The sequence below is a fragment of the Narcine bancroftii genome, chromosome 10 (genome assembly GCF_036971445.1).
Source record: "Narcine bancroftii isolate sNarBan1 chromosome 10, sNarBan1.hap1, whole genome shotgun sequence".
Lineage (NCBI taxonomy): Eukaryota > Metazoa > Chordata > Chondrichthyes > Torpediniformes > Narcinidae > Narcine > Narcine bancroftii.
In genome coordinates, this window is record NC_091478.1 from 58,069,244 (window position 1) to 58,083,495 (window position 14,252).

General features: G+C 47.3%; 2 long non-coding RNA genes across 2 annotated transcripts in view; one reads left to right on the forward strand and one right to left on the reverse strand.

Annotated features, from left to right (window-relative positions):
- The window catches only part of LOC138744600 (uncharacterized), a 30,573-nt gene extending 24,385 nt beyond the window's left edge, over positions 1-6,188 (reverse strand). The window contains exon 1 of the long non-coding RNA XR_011345642.1: positions 6,057-6,188. This is a non-coding gene — a long non-coding RNA (uncharacterized lncRNA). The remainder of the gene's footprint in view (positions 1-6,056) is intronic.
- Positions 6,189-6,268: 80 nt separating this feature from the next.
- The window catches only part of LOC138744599 (uncharacterized), a 46,636-nt gene continuing 38,652 nt past the window's right edge, over positions 6,269-14,252 (forward strand). Inside the window, exons 1-2 of the long non-coding RNA XR_011345641.1 lie at positions 6,269-6,649; positions 7,772-7,904. This is a non-coding gene — a long non-coding RNA (uncharacterized lncRNA). The remainder of the gene's footprint in view (positions 6,650-7,771; positions 7,905-14,252) is intronic.

Below are 14,252 nucleotides of genomic sequence, written 5' to 3' on the forward strand. Positions count from 1 at the left end.
CAAAAGCCCCTTTTCCACTGGCATCCCAATTAATTGGCTGTGCTGTGTTCCGGGATAGGAAGCCCTTTGTGCCGTTTCCACTGGGCTGCTGTTAACTGGGACACTAATTGCTTTTCCACTGAACACACTCATCCCCAGGGATTGGAGTGTTCTACCTTCAACAGGCGACTTTCTGCTGTCCCTTTTCCACTGGTTTTATCAGCACTCCGGCATCAGCAAACGCTGGGGATATGAGTTGGGATAGAGGTGGTTAATCCCTTGCGTGAAATGACATCATTTGACCCCAGCATTGGGACAGTGTTCCTTTTCCACTGGACCTTGTCCCAGTAAATTCCCAGTTAATTCCTGGGACGGGGTGCAAGCTGAAAAGGGGCTAAAGTTCTCCAAACTCTTTACGGCTGATAAAGTTTGGTGGTTGTTATGATCTAAGAAATCTCTTCATGGCCAGGTACAATTAGGATGTAGATGTTAGTAGGTCAAGAGGAAATTGCCCTGAGATCTTTAATACCCACCCCCACACAGTGAAGATCTTCAATGAAAGTCATTCGTAATGATCTCGGTTTTCAGAATGGGTGACTGTTCTGCCAAGGGCCTGTGATCTGTCTCTGGCCAACCATTTCCATTCCTCACCCCATTCCTACGCCGCCTGCCCCTGACCTCATCCACTGCCAGGCTCAGGCCAAATGCAAACTTGAGGGGCAACCCATCATATTCCTCCTGGACAGCCTCGAAGCAAATGGCAGGAACATTGAATGATCTAATTTTAGGTCACCCCAGTCCCCTTGGTTCCACCTCCTGATCTTACTTTTCTCTCTAATCCCTCCTCTTCCTTTCCCAGTGGTCTCTCCCTTAACCTGTCTTCCACCTTCTGTCCAAACCCCATCATCACCTTCTAGTGCCACACCATCGTTAATATTATCTTTTTCTACTTCAGTTTCGATAAATCTCTTGATTATTATTGATATTGACAATTAATTTATTGTACAATGCACATATGCACCAAAATTACTACTTGCTGCAGGCACACAGGGGCCTCATGAAAATACCACAATTATGGCACAGTGGATTCAATTGAAGAGATAGATAGATAATAAATATTCAGTTATCTCAGTGCAAGAAAAAAAATGGTGTTACAATAACGCAAACAGTCCTTTTGTGGTGTTCGAGCAGTTCCTGATTAGTGTAACAAGACTGATCGCTGTTGGAAAGAAACTGTTCTTGAAAGTAGGGCTACTGGACTTCAGGCTTCTGTACCTTCTGCACGAAGGGAACAATGAGAAGAGATTGTGACCGAGGTGATGGGGGTCCTTTATGATGTTGGCTGCCTTTTTAAAATAATTTTATTTAATTGTTTGCATCATTACAGGAATAAATTGATCAAATATCCATAGTCAATGACACAAAAAAAAGTACTTTTATATTTTTCTCCCCATCCCCTCCCACCCAAAAGTAAAAAAAGGAAAGAAAGAAACACTTACCAATTAATATACAATAATATTAGCAGAGACAATCATTAATTGTTATTAAAAATGACTAATTAAGAGGAGTGGATAAAATAGAAGTGGAAAGAAAATTATCCATAAAATCCATAGATGGTTTCCAAATACTATAAAAATTTTCATCTCGATTCCTTAAACTATACGTAATTTTTTTTCGAAGGAATGCAATTTTGCTTCTCATTATATTATCTACTTAATAACATTTCTCTCTCATCTTTCCATGATATCGCTATACATTTCTTTGCAGTTGTTAATGTGATATTTAAAGAATTTTCTTGGTATTTGTCCAATTTCAATTTTATATCCTTTTCATAAATATCTCCAAATAAAAATATTCTTGGATCCTTTGGTATCTTTATCTTAATAATTTGCCCTAATAATAAACTTAGTTCATTCCAAAACCTTTCCACTTTGTTCACAAGACCACACTGAATGCAAAAAATTTCCCTATTTCTTTCATACATTGAACCTCCCACCCCCCAGGGAAAACCCACACAGACCGTACAAACTGCAGTGTGGGATTCAAACCCCAGTCCCGATCACTGGCACTGTAAAGGCATTGTGCTCTCCGCTGCACCAACTATGCCACCCCAATACTCCTTAGGGTCTTGGTATTTAATGTATAGTTTCCTTTTGCATTTGACCTCTGAAAAGGCATTACTTACTGCCCAATTCCTGGTGGTCCATACTGTGTGTCAGTAGCAACAACCAGTGATTTGCTAACACTCTCACTCGAAGGGCTGTTGTACGAAATGGTAATGTTACACTTGTACTGGAACTCAATGGTTCCGTCTTTGAGAGGCCTGAGAGCACTTGGGGTGCATATACTGGACGGCCTATTCTGAACCCACAACCGCCCCACACACATGGGGTCATTCCTCAGGAAGATGCAGCAGTGCCTAAGGAGTTTGAGAAGGGCAAGGCTCCCAGCCCCCACCATGACAATATTTTACAGAGCCCTATGGAGAGTGTCCTGTCCGGCTGCATCACTGTGTGGTCACGGTAGCTGCAAAGCATCGGACCCGAAGTCAATACAGAGAATCATCAAAACAGCTGAGAGGATCAGTGGGGTCTCCTTGTCCTCTATTGACTGCTTAAAGTGGGCTCAAAGAATTATTGAGGATCACGACTACCTATCACACAGGATCTTTGACCCACTACCATCATGAAGGATACAGGGAAGCATCAAAATCAGGTCTGTCAGGCTGGGAAGTAGCTTATACCCGCTGTGAGAGTGCCGATTGCTATCCTTGGATCGCTTATAAACAAAATATTTATACATAATAAAATATTAAATAGAGTATTTATATATAATTATTTTCTATCATATTTTTATGTGTGTATGTGATGTGGGTGTGTGTGGAGGTGTGCATGGGTGGGTGTGGGTGTGTGTGGGGGGTGTGTATGTCTGTATGGGTGTGTGTGTCTGTGTGGGTGGGGTGTGTTTGATAGCGTGTGTGTGTATGTGCATATGCATGCGCATGTGTGTAGGGCGGTGTGTGCATGTGTGGGGTGGTATTTGTGTGTGTGTGTGTGTGTGTGTGTGTGTGTGTGGGTGTGTGTGCGTGTGTGTGGGTGTGTGTGTGCGGGTGGGGTGTGTGTGTGATAGTGTGCATGTGCGGGTGTGAGTGAGGTGTATGTGTGGAGGGGTGTGTGTGGGGGGGTGTGTGTGGGGGGTGTGTGTGTAGGTGGGTGTGTGTGGGTGGGGTGTGTGTGGGGCAGTTTGTGTGTGTGTGGGGGTATTTGTGGGAGTGTGTGGGGTGCGTGTGGGGCAGTGTGTGCATGTGTGTGGGGTATTTGTGGGTGTGTGTATGTGTGTGTGTATGGGTGTGCGTGCATGTGTGGGTGTGTGTGTGGGGTGGGTGGGTGTGTGCGTGTGGGGTTATTTGTGGGAGTGTGTGGGGTATGTGTGGGGGTGTGTGTGGGTGGGGTGTGTGTGGGGCAGTGTGTGCGTGTGTGTGGGGTATTTGTGGGTGTGTGTGTGTGGGTAGGGTGTGTATGTGTGTATGTGGGTGTGCGCATGTGTGGTGTGTGTGGGTGGGTGTGTGCGTGTGTGGGGCGGTGTGTGCGTGTGTGGGGCGGTGTGTGCGTGTGTGGGGGGAGTATTTGTGTGTGTGTGTGGGGTGTGTGTGTATGGGGGTGTGTGTGCATGTGTATGTGTGGGTGGGGTGTGTGTGGGGCGGTGTGTGCATGTGTGTGGGGTATTTTTGGGTGTGTGTATGGGGTGTGTGTGGATATTTGTGGGTGTGTGTGCGTGTGTGTGTGTGGGGTGTGAGTGGGGGTGTGTGTGTAGGTGGGTGTGTGTGTGGGTGGGGTGTGTGTGGGGCAGTTTGTGTGTGTGTGGGGGTATTTGTGGGAATGTGTGGGGTGCGTGTGGGGCTGTGTGTGCATGTGTGTGGGGTATTTGTGGGTGTGTGTATGGGGTGTGTGTGGATATTTGTGGGTGTGTGTGCGTGTGTGTGTGTGTGGTGTGTGTGGGGGTGTGTGTAGGTGGAGTGTGTGTGGGGCGGTGTGTGCGTGTGTGGGGGTGTATTTGTGGGTGTGTGTGCGTGTGTGTGTGTATATGGGGGTATGTGTCTGTTTTGGGTGTGTGTGTGTGTGTGTGTGTGTGTGTGTGTGTGTGTGTGTGTGTGTGTGTGTGTGTGTGTGTGTGTGTGCATATGTATGCACTGTGGTTCAGAGAAACAGGGTTTTGTCTGGTGTGTAGGTAGTCAGATGATGATGAGCTTGGTCTGCCAAGATAATGGTCAAGCCTATTCCTTTTACCTATTGCATCTGCTCCCAAGGACCACACCATAGTTACAGGAAGTGGTTCAAAGATTTAGACCAAGTGATGAACAGAAACAACCTTTTAAATTTAGACACACAGTACGGTAATCGGGTCCTTTCGACCCACGAGTGTGCCACCCAATTACTTCCAATTAACCTACAACCCCTGGTAAATTTCTAACATGGGGAAGAAAATGGACCCTTTGAAGATATTGAGTGTACAAACTCCTTACAGCTAGCATGAGATTCAAAACCCTGTCCTGATCACTGGCGGTGTGACAGTGTAACACTAACCACTATGGCAACCATGCTGCCCCAAATTGTGATACATCCAGAGGTGTCGTGCTGCCAGAGCTCACCAGACTGCCGCTCCAGGCACCTCAGGGAGCCGCTCTGGCACCTCAGGGACCAGCTCTGTCACCTCCCTGTTGCCATTTTTGCTGAGCTCCGGCACTTAGAAAATTAACACTGACCCCTGGATACAACTGTCAAATTGTAATACATCAGTGATACATTCCTAAAGGTGGTGTGAAACTTGCAAGTGGTGGCTTTCTCATGCATCGACCACTCTCATCTTGGTTGGACATCTCATTTCTCTCTCCACCAAGCCTAAACTCCCTTCCTGCAGTCCTCCCCTCTCCACTCCACCTATCATCTCCCACCCTCACTACCCCCCTTCCCCCTTTTATACGTACATCTCTCATGTTCCCCCACACCTTGGTGAAGGGCTCAGGCCCGAAACATTGGTGATGTATCTTTATCTTTGCTACATAAAGGCACTCTTTGACCTGGTGAGTTTCTCCAGCGTTTATGTGCTTTTCACCTAACCACGGTGTCTGCAGAATCCTGTGCTTTAATTCTCATCTTTTAGGGTGGTGGAAGATGTGGCCTTACAATCCTGGAGCTAAACAGCAATGGCCTTCGGGGAAACTTGTCCATGCCAACCAAATGGCCCATCTGAATGGATCCTGCTTGACCCTGCTTGGTCCATATGAACTATTCCCACCTATCGCACCCCCACCTCCCCCCGGCACTTTCCCTTGTGGCCGTAGGAGGTGCAACACTTGCGCTCACACCTGCCCACCTACCCACAGCCTGGGGCCCAAACATGCCTTTCATTTGAAGCAACACTTGTGCATCCAGAGGACTTATTTACTGCATCCGGTGCTCCCTTTCTGGCCTTCTCTACATTGGAGAGACGGTTGCAGACTGGGAGATCACTTCACTCAGTACCTCCGCTCCCTCTGCGACAGGGACAGAGACCTTCCAGTACCCAACCATTTCAATTCCGAGTCACACTCCCACGCTAGCGTGTCTGTCCATGGCCTTGCATTCTGTCCCACCCAGACCACCTGCAGATTGGAGGAACAGCACCTTATTTTCAGACTGGGCACTCACCAACCAGATGACCTTATCGTTGACTTCTCTGGTTTCTGCAAACCCGCTTGCTTTTTTCTCCTCCCCTTTTCCAATTCTCCCCTCCCTTCCCTTCCCCCTCCACTCACCCAGCCATCCCTTCTCCCCCTGATCGCTGCTGTCCCCTCCCTCCTTTCTCCACCTATCACTTCCTGCCTTTGCCCCCCAACCTCCCACCCCCACCCTTCCTGCCTGCCAACATTCTTCCACACCTTGATGGAGGGCTCAAGCCCGAAACGTCCATTCTGTATTTTTACCTTTACTCTATAAAGGACACTGTTTGACTTGTTGAGTTTCTCTAGCATTTTGTGTTTTTACTTCAATCACGGTATCTGCAGATTTTCATGATTTACTTCTGTTCCATCCATTTACCTGTGCAAATTTCTCTTAGATTTTACAATTATTCCTCTGGCAGCTCGTTCCACATCCTCACCACCCTCTGTGTGAAGAAGGTGTCCTTCAGGTCCCTATTAAATCTTGTAGTGATATGGATTTATTGTTGCTGCTCTGTGTATGTGGTTGGCCCGCACACTGATGACTCGACCCCATGTCATAAAGGCCATAAAGGTCGACCTCCCGCCTTGGGCCAGCTGAAATCTAATGTGTATTAAAGCCTATCATTCCTGACTCAGCCTTTTGAGTCATTGATAGAGTGTATCACCCCTCTCACTCTAAAACCCTCTGGTTTTAGACTCCCCCCCCCCCACCATGCTGGGAAAAAGACTGACCATTCTCCATATCTAGTCTGTTATTTTTTTTATGTACGTTTACAAGGGTCACCCCTCAGTCTTCAACGATCTGGGGGAAAGTCTCAGCCTTATCCAGCCTCATATAACTCAGCCTTTATAACTCAAGGCCTCCAATCCTGGTTACATCTCTGTGAGTCTTTTCTGCAGCTCAATGATACCTTCCAATGAGACGCACAGCCAGCACCATTTTCAAGTACCAAAGGGCATCTGTTTAAGGTGAGCGGAGGAATATTTAGGGAGAAATGTCTGTGATAGTACAGACCTATCACCAATGTATATAGTTACAGTATCTAGAGCACACATGTCAAACTCTGGCCCGCGGGCCAAATTTGGCCTGCGATATAATTATATTTGGCCCGCAAGATCATATCAAAAATGTATTAGAGGTAGCCCTCTGGCCGCCGTGCCAGTATAGCGCATGCACAGTAACCGCTGTGTCCCAGGGTGAGAGAGAGAGAGAAAAATCCTGGTCCTTGAAAAGTAGTGGTGGGTGGTTTTATAAACACGCTGTCGTGTCCCCCTGCCCATCCCCCCACCGCAGCGCGGCCTGGCCGGTGTCAGGGGAAGCCAAGGCCGCTTCCCAGCGCCCGGAACCCCAGTGGCACAGCGTTTCTTGGAGCTGCAGATGGAGTCGGGACGCCGGAGGGAAGATTGGGGCTCCTCGCCGGGCGATGGGGGCGCCGGCCGCCGGCCGCCCTGCGCCCTCCCACCGGACCAGCGGTGGGTGCCCGGAGTACACGTGGAGAGCGAGGCTGGTCGGGCAGGTAGGGTGGAACCCCCCCGCCAATCTCCGGAGTGGCGTGGGCTGGATCGGGATTAGCCGCGCTCACCTGCTCCTCCACCACTGACCGGGATCCCAGCGCGGTCCTGAGCGTGGAGACTGCCCTGGAAAGGTCCTGGGACACCGGCACGGAAAGAAGAGCAGGGTCCGTAGAACATTACAGATCAGAAACAGGCCTTTCGGCCCTTTGACCCTACCTCGTGAAAACCCAACACTGGAGAAACTCAGCGGGTTAAACCGTATCCATTATCCAGCAGAGAGGTACCTGACAATGTTTGGCCCTTGATCCCCCTCATCAATGTATGAGCGAAAGTCTGTGGTTCTCGTAAAAACACCAGAAGGGAGAAACTCAGCAGGTCAAGGGGGGTCCGGGAGAAACTCAGCAGGTCAAGGGGGGTCTGGGAGAAACTCAGCAGGTCAAGGGGGGTCCGGCAGAAAATCAGCAGGTCAAGGGGGGTCCGGGAGAAACTCAGCAGGTCAAGGGGGGTCCGGCAGAAACTCAGGGGTGGGGGCCTGACCTCGCCAGGACCGTTGCCCACTCCCCCTCTCTGCCGCAGGCCGACCCACGACTCACGGTGACAGGGCCACTGATCCACCGAGATGCCGCCTTGCAGCGAGAGCTGATGCCCCCGCACTGTCGTTGTCCAACCCGATCGCCCGCAAACCGCGCCCTCTCGCACACAGGCCTGAGTAAGTATTATGAACTTTAATCTCAGGATAAAACGATCTTCCAATAGTTTCATGTCACAGTGATAAATATATTCCTGGTTAAAAATGGTCCTGCACCTGGATACAAGCTCATTAGGCGTAAAACTTGAAAAGTGTATAAATCAAAGGATATCTGAACCAATGGAAAAAGGGCATGGCAAATAACCCTGCTAGAGTTCATGCCCACAATCAGTCACCCATTTGATTGTTTCAGGAATCATGTTATTCTCCCACATTCTCAATAGCCCTCAGATTTTACTATTCGACAGCACACTAGCAACATTTGACAAATCCTCTATAGAGAAATATTATTTATTGAATATTTTATTTCTCATTTGTTAATGCTTCTGGAAAGAGTTTATCCAAAACTATTATTAAACATTTATTTTAATAAGAAAAAGTTTAACATTACATATGTTGAAAGAAGAGAAAACATGCAGATGTTGTTGAAAATTTTCAATAAATATTTAGTTCGGCCCTCGACTTAGTCCAAGTTTTTAATTTTGGCCCTCTGTGAATTTGAGTTTGACACCCCTGATCTAGAGTATGTAATGACTGTGCTTACAGCGATTGGCTGAGAGCTTAGCCACACCTACTGTCTGGGCCTTAAAGGGTTGTGTCCCTAGCCAGGTCGAATCATTCCGGACTGGTTGGCCACCTGTAAAGAGCTCCTGTCTTTTGCTAATAAAAGCCTTGGTTTGGATCAACAAGCTCTACAATGTCAAAGGTAAGTTTTGTTACTCAGACAATGGGTTGTGGGGGGGTGGGTGGTGGGGGTGCCTGGAATGCATTTCCAGCTACAATATGGATATTCAAAAGACTCTTAAGACAGGGACATGGATGCAAGAAAAATGGAGTGTTATGGGCTGTGAGGGAGGGAAGAGTCAACTTTGTGGGCTGAAGGGTCTGTACTGTGTGTTATATAAGCTACATGACCAGAGCTGTGCACAATATACACTGATTAACCTCCTGTGCAGACGTAACATGGCATCCTGACTCCTGTACTCAGTGCCCTTTTGGGAGGCGCCAGTGAAGGACATGCTGCAGCCAATAGACCAATGGTGGAGGGAGAGCATGAGGGACAGGAGAAGGGCGAGGTATTCAGTAAGGTCCTGACGACATTTCATTTCCTGCACCACTCCCTTTAATTCCCTCCACCCAGAAACCTATTCATCTCTGTCAGAATCACACAGACTTGAAACAGACCCTTTGGCCCACTGATTGCCCTACAATGGGCAAAAAAGCTCTCTATTCCTTTATGAGAGCACCCTTTATCCTCCTCCGCTCAAAGGAGCACAGGCCCAGCCTGTTCAACTTCACCCTGTAGCTCAGGTCCCCGAGTCCTAGCCACATCCTCTTCAATCTTCTCTGCTCCTTCATGTCATTTTCCAATATCATGGTGACCACAAATGAATAGTCCTCTAAATGGGCCTCTCCAACATCTTGTACAACTACAGCCTGACTTACCAACTCTGTACTCATGAAGACCAATGTGCTGAAAGCCTTTTTGGCCACCCTATCTTCTTGAGATGACATTTTCAAGGCACTATGTACCTGTTCTCCGAGATGCATTTGTTCTGCAACACTCACCATATCCCTACCATGTGTAGATCTTACCCATGTTAGACCTCCCAAATGCAACACCTCTCTGTATTAAATGCCATCAATATGGTATGCAAGGAAGGAAGGGAAACAAGCGGTTTCCACATGTGTCTAGAGTCAATGCGAGGTGGGAGGCCTTCAGGTTTCTGGATCACTGGGCTCTCTTCTAGGGAACATGGGACCTGTTCCAATGAGATTATTTGCATCTGAACTGAAGGGGACAAATATCCTGGTGGGCAGGTTTGCTCGTGGCACTCTGGTGGGTTTAAATTAGATTTGCAGGAATTTGCAGAATGTTAGAGTAGATCATGAGATGGAAAAGGATCAATGCCATGTGAGGACTGCAGGTATAGAAAGAAATCAAAGGTTTGTACCTGATAGAAATGTTCTCAGGTGTATTTATTTCAAGGCAAGGAGTACTGTCGGAAAGGCAGACGAGCTTAGGGCCTGGATTGGCAAGTGGATGATGACATTATTGCTATTAGTGAGACTTCGTTGCAGGAGGGGCAGGACTGGCAGCTCAGTGTTCCGGGGTTCCACGTTCCAGACATGATAGAGGGGGAGGGATGAAATGGGGAGGAGTAGCATTGTTAGTCAGGGAAAACGTCACAGCTGTGGTTAGATGGGATAGCCCAGAGGGCTTGTCTACAGAAGCCCATATGAGTAGCGTTGAGAAATGGGAAAGGTGTGACCACACTGATGGGGTTGTATTATAGATCGCCCAATGGTCAGAGAGAATTGGAGGAGCAAATCTGGAGATGTAGCAGACTGATGCAAGCAGCAGAATGTTGTGAGAATGGGAGATTTTAAACTTCCCGCATATTGACTGGGACTCCCATAGTGTAAAAGGGCTGGATGGTTTGGAGTTTGTCAAATGTTTTCAGGAAAGATTTTTAAATCAATATATAAAGATACCCATAAGAGAGGATGCAGTTAGATGACAGAAGAATGTGTGGGTGAACATTTTGGATCCAGTGACTATAATGTCATTAGTTTCAAGTTCATTATGAATAGGGATATGTCTGGTCCTCAAGTTGAGATTCTAAATTGGAGAATGGCCAATTTTGTGGAAATGAGAAAGGACCTAGGAAGAGGAGATTGGGATATATTGTTTTCTGGCAAGGATGTGTTCAGTAAGGGGAAGGCCTTCAAAGGTGAAATTTTGAAAGCACAGTCTACTCGTTCCTGTCAGGATTAAAGGCAAAGTTTACCGGCATAAGGAACCCTGGATTTTAAGGGATATTGGCGATCTGGTTAAGAAGAGAGAGGTGTATAGCAGGTGAAGGCAACAAGGAGCAAATGAGGTACTAGAAAACTTCAGAAGGAAATCGAGAAGGAAAAGAGAAAACATAAGGCTTCTTTGGCAGATAATGTGAAGATAAACCCGAAGGGTTTCTATAAGTATGTTAAGAGTGAAAAGATAGTAAGGGACAAAATTGATCCCCTAGAAGATCAGAGTGTTTGTCTATATGTGGATCCTCATGAGATGGGGAGATCTTGAACAGCTTTTTTTGCATCAGTATTTACTCAGGAAACTGGCCTAGGAAGAAAGTAGTGGCATGGAACATATAGAGATTAAAGAGGAGGAGGAGCTTGCTGCCTTGCAGCAAATAAAGGTAGATTAATCCACCGGGTCTGACATGAAATTCCCTCAAGCCTTGAGGGAGATGAGTGTAGAAATTGCAGGGGCCCTGGCAGAAGTATTAAAATGTCCTTAGCCATGGGTGAGGTGCCGGAGGATTTGAGGGTAGCTTATGTCCATTGTATAAGAAAGGCTCCAAAAGTAAATCAGGAAATTACAGGATGGTGAGCCTGATGTCAATTGTAGGTAAATTATTGGATAGTATTCTGAGAGAGCAGATTTTCAAGTATTTGGTAAGCTAAGGGTTGATTAGGGATAGTCAGCATGGCTTTGTGTGTGGTAGACCGTGTTCAACAAATCTCAGAGTTTTTTGAGGAGGTTGCCAAGAAAGTAGATGAAGGTTGTGGATGTTATCTACATGTTGTCTACACGCTCCTACACAGGAGGCTAGTTGCGAAGGTTCTAGGTATCCATGGAGAGGTTGTAAACTGGATTCAAAATTGGCTGAACGGGAGAAAACAGAGTGGAAGATTGCTTCTCAGACTGGAGGCCTGTGATTAGTGGTGTGCCTCAGGGATCGGTGCTGGGACCAGTGTTGTTTGTCATCTACATCAATGATCTGGATGATAATGTGGTAAATTGGATCAGAAAGTTTGCTGATGACACTAAGATTGGAGATGTTGTGAACAATGAGGATGACTTTCAAAGCTTGCAGAGGGATTTGGACCAGCTGGAAAAATGGGCCAGAAAATGGCAGATCGAATTTAATGCAGACAAGTGTGAGGTGCTGCATTTTGGAAGGACAAACCAAGGTAGGACATACATAGTAAATGGTAGGGTACCGAGGAGTACAGATGAACAAAGGGATCTGGGGAAACAGATATGTAATTCCCTGAATGTAGTGTCACAGGTAGAGAGGGTTGTGAAGAAAGCCTTTAGCTTCATAAATCAAAGTATTGAATACAGGAGTTGGGATGTTATAGAGAGGTTGTATAAGACATTGGTGAGGCCAAATTTGGAGTATCGTGTGGTCGCCAAACTACAGGAAGGATATCAGGAAGATTGAAAGAGTACAGAGAAGATTTACTAGGATGTTGCCAGGTCTTCAGAAGTTGGGTTATAGGGAAAGATTAAACAGGTCAGGACTTTATTCCTTGTAACGTAGAAGAATGAGGGGAGATTTGATAGAGGTTTACAAAATTATAAGGGGTATAGACAGAGTAAATACAAGTCAGCTCTATCCACTTAGATTGGGAGAGATAAATATGAGAGGACATGGCTTTAGTGTGAAAGGTGAAAGTTTTATGGGGAACTTCTTCACTCAGAGAGTGGTGGGAGTGTGGAACAAGCTGCCATCTGATGTGGTAAATGTGGGCTCACTCTTAGGTTTTAAGAATTAATTAGATAGATACATGAATGGGAGAGGCCTGGAGGGTTATGGACTGGGTGCAGGTTAGTGGGATGAGAGGAATGATGTTTCAGCCCAGACTAGAAGGGCTGAATGGCCTGTTTTCTATGGTTCTAACTATTCCTCTACCCACCTGTCCAATTGATCAAGAACCTGCCTTTTAGAGTGGCAAGAAAATTTGACCCAAATAATATACAATCCACGAAGCAGCATCTCTGCAAAGGCTCATACGGCCAATAGAATTTGCATTGATTTATAATTTGTGACTTAGTCAATGTTTGACAATGCAATACTTAATAATCAAATCCAGACTTTAGATGGAACTGCAAATTAGTCAATAACTACTTACATTATTCTTGTGTGGGGCTGCTGGAGCTGTTGTAGTAGCAGTGCTGCCATTGGTGCAGACCTGCAGGGAGTGAGGGAGCAGAGATGCAATGCTCCCATGGGGTCCAGCCACCCAGCTGACTGCTGTCAGCTCCACATAGGCTTCGAATGGCCTGTTGAGGGAGCCAACGGTGGTTTTAGTTGGAATCCAGCGATCACGGGTCTGCGCCCACAGCAGCCATGAGGGGATGCAGAATCCAGGGAAGCAGAGGACTGGGGCAGGGCACCAGAGGATGGGAAGACCACCCCCTCCCCACCCTGAGAGCAGAGGAGATGGCCTGCGGGGATGGTGACCACAGCGGCGGACTGGTGGGCTCTGCAGCTGAGGGACCCGTGCATGCTGCGGGCTGCTGGTGACACGAGGCGAGGAAACTGTGGGCTGCTGGACACGGCTGTTGGGAGACTGCTTTTTGGAGACACGCTGGGCTGCGGGCTGCTAGAGACTTGCTCGAATTGGCTGGAGGAGGGGTGCCAGGTATCGGAACTGGGATACGAGGAAGTGCCGAGGGCACTGGAGAGTCCCTGACCATGTCGGAGGTTCGGATCTGGAGCTCAGGTTGACAGTGGTTTGGACTGGACTCCGTGTGGCTACAGGTGAATTTATGGACACTTGGTGACTCAGGGGCGGGGGCGGGGGTGGGGGGGGGGGGGAACTGTCTTTCGTTTCTCTCTCTCTGACTGTGTCTGACTGTAAGAGGCGCTAAGGAAATTCCTGTCGGCGGCAAATCTGTCTGCGCTTGCAGCAGGCAAAAAGGAATTTCATGTAATATGGGACTGTTTTATTACTATGACAATAAATTGAATCTGAGATGTTAAACACCTGTAGATATCCTTGTCTGTATATTGACTTCTCACTGTCACTGGCCTAGTGGGTCACCTCCCTTCAAGGAGCTGAAGACAGCAGGTTTGCTCGATTGATAAGGTTTGCATCTCTTCAGATGGTTCAAACTGTGATGAATGGCTGTGAGCTGGGAAATCACATGAAATCCTCATTAAATTCAGACACCACCCTGTGACAACTGGCACCCTGTTGGAGGAACTCAGTGGACCAAACATCATCAGTGGGAAAATTCTTTTCCCCCCACGGATGCTGCTTGATCTTCTGAGGTCCTCCAGCAGATGGTTTGTTGCTACAGGTTCCAGCACCACTCCGAGTTGTCCTAAAAAACTGACAACGTAAGGACTGAATGCTGAAGGGCTGCGGCAAATGTCACGCCTGCATCGAGACCAAGCATGAGATACTTTTTACACAACCACAGAGCAGGATTCAGTCATCTGGCCCATTGGGCCTGCTCTGCCACTCAATAAAATCATTGCTGATCTGACCGTGGGGGCTTGGCTCCACTTACCC